Source organism: Nematolebias whitei, chromosome 13 (genome assembly GCF_014905685.2).
Source record: "Nematolebias whitei isolate Nwh7 chromosome 13, NemWhi1, whole genome shotgun sequence".
Lineage (NCBI taxonomy): Eukaryota > Metazoa > Chordata > Actinopteri > Cyprinodontiformes > Rivulidae > Nematolebias > Nematolebias whitei.
The window spans coordinates 46,164,466-46,168,463 of record NC_056510.1 but is presented as its reverse complement, the minus strand read 5'-3'; the positions used below and the strand labels follow the sequence as shown (position 1 = coordinate 46,168,463).

The 3,998-nt window shown below is 40.2% G+C and overlaps 1 protein-coding gene across 1 annotated transcript in view; it reads right to left on the bottom strand.

The window, feature by feature from the left end:
* The window catches only part of wars2 (tryptophanyl tRNA synthetase 2, mitochondrial), a 75,121-nt gene that overhangs the window by 70,139 nt on the left and 984 nt on the right, over positions 1-3,998 (bottom strand). The window lies entirely within an intron of this gene.

Here is a 3,998-nt window from a genome sequence, read left to right as displayed (position 1 = left end):
ACTGGGACGTTATGTTTAGAAAATAAACGTCTCAGTTTCTCTGATACTCCCTCAACATATGGAATGACCACTGGTCTGGGTCTGGGTTCCTCCTTTTCACCTGTTGGCTGACTGGAGTCCTGTTTGGGTTTCTTCTCTGCTTTTAGGAAGGCCCAGTTAGGATATCCACATTGCTCTAGAGCCTGTCTTGTGTGGGATTTCTCCTTCTGCCTGGCTCCTGAGCTAGTGGGGACGCTGTCTGCTCTGTGGTACAGAGTCCTGATGACTCCTAACTTGTGCTCCAAAGGGTGATGGGAGTCAAACTGCAAATACTGGTCTGTGTGGGTGGGTTTGCGGTACACCTCAGTTTGCAAATGTCCTCTATCAGAGACTGAGACCTCACAGTCCAAGAAAGCCAACCTGCCATTTTTTACATCTTCTCGTGTGAACTTGATGTATTTATCCACAGAGTTGATGTGGTCAGTAAAATGTTGGACTTCCTGAGATTTAATTTTAACCCAGGTGTCGTCAACATACCTGAACCAATGACTTGGTGGTGTCCCTGAAAAGGACGTCAAGGCTCTCTTTTCTACCTCCTCCATGTACAGGTTGGCAACAATAGGAGAAACTGGAGACCCCATAGCACACCCATGTTTCTGCCAATAATATTGCTCCCCATATGTGAAGTAGGTTGACTGCAGGCACAGTTTCAAGAGTTGACACAGTTGTTCTGTGGAAAGCGTGGTCCTGCTGCTCAGAGTGGTGTCTGATTTTAATTTTAAACTGACCACCTCTACTGCATCATCAACAGGAATGCACGTAAAGAGTGATGTGACATCAAAAGAGACCATTGTTTCATCAGTCTCCATGATGACATCCCTCACCTTATCCACAAAGTCCATGGTGTTCTGTATGTGGTGTTCTGAGCTGCCAACTAAAGGGATGAGTACAGACGCCAGATATTTGGAAACATTGTAAGTGACAGAGTTAATCATGCTAACAATTGGTCTTAAAGGTACACCTTGTTTGTGGATTTTAGGTAAACCATACAGACTAGGTGTGGCCTCCCCTGGGTACAGTCTGTGGTACAGACTGTACCCAATTATGACAAATAATTGTGGATTTCCCTGCAGTTACCTTCGTACAGACCAACATGTGGTACTTCCTGTTTATAACTGCCATGTTGGCCCCTGGCCTTTATCATCTTTTACATTTTTCCAAACTCCATTTAGTTTTTGAAATGGAATAAACTGTGTCCACCCTCTAAACTATCCATGACTATCCATGCTGCTGATCTCATGCGTGTTCATTCGTGCTCATCTGCTCACACAGACTCATGTTCGTGCTGCTGTTGTTCAGCGTATTGTTTTGTACTGTTAGTGCTTTGTGTATTCTTAGTTTAGCATGTTTTTTAGTTCATATCTTAGATCTATTACTGTTTTTCTTTACATTATACTTTTGTTGGATGTAACTGGGACCCTGTGTACATACTTTCATTTATTGTCATTCCACCACATGTGCTACATGTGGTGGAATGACAATAAAGAAACTTTGACAAAACGCTCAGAGTTAACGTGTCTGAATTAAATGTCATAGTTTCTCATCTATTCGTTTTGACTAATTGATCATTTATAGGGCTGAATACCGAACCGAGGTTCTTAAATGGCACCCACCGAATTGCACCGGTCGGTGTATGTATTGAAACGTCACTCTTTTTTCTGTGTCAAGTTTCAGTATTGGCTGTAACGTGTCACTTGGTTTCAGCATGCAGGCAGGTAAAACACCAGACATGTGACAAACAGACTACGTGCTTACACCCAGAGCTGTATAGAGCTGCCGTACCTAATTATGTCTAATGTATGTCTACGGGGCTGGTGACGCCCACAGACTGGGTTCACGTGTGCAGCGCGTGTGTTGTTGAACGGCTTCGACAAAACATGCAACTTTCTGCTTAAGAGCAGAAAGTTGCTCCGTGTTTTTCTGCAAGAAGAGAGACGGACAGCAGCCCCCCCCCAGCATTAAAGTCAGTCTGTCAATGTTAAACAGACTGAATCAACATTCCACAGCCCGACTCGTCTTCATCAAAGAACTCCGAGGATGGAGCTGTGTCTGTGTTTCAGCTGGTGAGTTCACGTTTGTTAACCTGACTGCAGCTTAACACGTACATCGCGGTGAATTAAACTAGAATCCATGTAACGCCAACTTTAAGATATTAGTGTGTAGATTTATTTTATCTACGTAGCTAGCTAAACTCAGAAGCTAACTAAAGATTGACAGTAACTGATGAAGCTTGTAAACGTGCTCATCCATCGGATCAGCTGCTTAAACAGTTCAATAATGTTCACTGTTAAAGTTCTTCTCACAGGAGCCTCTGACCCTGATGTGAGGACAGAGACTCACAAAAGAAAAGTGAGGTGGGGGCCACAGGACAGTCACAAACTTTGTTGTTAAAAGTTTGCTGCTTCTAACTACAGTGGAGGCTGCATGGTGGAGGTAAGTTAAGATGTAAAGAATGATGTTGACAGTTAAACTTTTATCTCTCAGCCTATATAATGTTTTTTGATCAATAATAACGCAACTAGGGCTGTTGTAAACGAATATTTAAGTATTCAAGTAATTTATAGATTATTCTGACGATTGATCGAGTAATCGAAAACAAAATTTGTCAGGTTCTGCAGTAACTACCGTACTCATTTTATGATTGATACAAATACATGAAAAACATTAAATAAACAAGCCATTTAATTCCTCTTTTTAAAATATTTTATTGATTAAGTTGAATTATTTTTAAACATCACAAAAATCTAAATGCTCTAAAATAATTTTTATGGATTGTAAAACTGAATGGAATTTACAAAGTAGGATCTGGAAGGAAGGACATTATTTGGATTGAAGGTGGAGATGATCTTCTGGATCCTTCATCTTCCACCAGGACAGCAGCTGCATGTCTGTGATGATCATATTTAAAATGCTGTTTGTGAACTCAGCTGCTGCTCAACCAACATCCTGGAGCTGTTTGTATGAAGCTGTCCAACGTATGACTCTGCATTTACTGAAAAGAAGAATAAAATTATTATTTGTTTGTTCAATGTTGTTTCTTAATACATTTTCAAGTGTACTTCACTGGATATTATAAAATTATGTAATATTGTTAAATAATCTACACTTTCTGATGACCTGCTGCGATCAAAGTAACATTAGTGTCAGTTGTATTTGATTTATGCATTTTATTTATGAGGTTTGAGGATGATTTAATTAAAACTCTGTCACTGAATTATTTTTAAATGTCACATAAAAACCTAAATGCTGTAAATAATTTTTATGGATTGTAAAACTGAAGGAATCTTTATGTTATAAACTGAGTAAGATAGATTATGTACAGTTTAGTTTGTACATGGAGTTCTGCAGACTGTATCAGAGTCAGAGATTCTTTATTGTCATTCTCACCTCATGTGGTACATGTGGTGGAGCGAAATTATGTACACAGGGTCCCACTTACATCCAACAATTATATGTAAAAGAAAAACAGTAATAACATCTAAGATATGAACTAAGAAAAACATCAACTAAATATACACTAAACACTCATAACATAAAAACATTGAACATCAGCATGAACATGAACATGAGTCTGTGTGAGCAGATGAGCACGAATGAACACATCAACATTGAAACAGATCAGCAGCAACATGAAACAGATCAGCAGCAACATGATGTGATTTTTCACAGTGATTATTCTAGTTAGAGATTCATGAGTCTAACAGCCTCAGGGTAGAAGCTGTTCCTCAGTCTAGTGGTTCTACATTTAATGCTCTTCAATCTCCTTCCTGAGGGGAGTGGGGCAAACAGTGTGTGTGCTGGGTGAGTGTGGTCCTTCATGATGCAGGTGGCCCTCTTCCTGCATCTGGAGGTGTAGATGTCTGTGATGGTGGGGAGACTGACTCCAACATCTTCTGTGCAGCCTTCACCACTCTCTGCAAAGCTTTTCTTTCTGCAGCTGTGCAGCCTCCATGCCACAC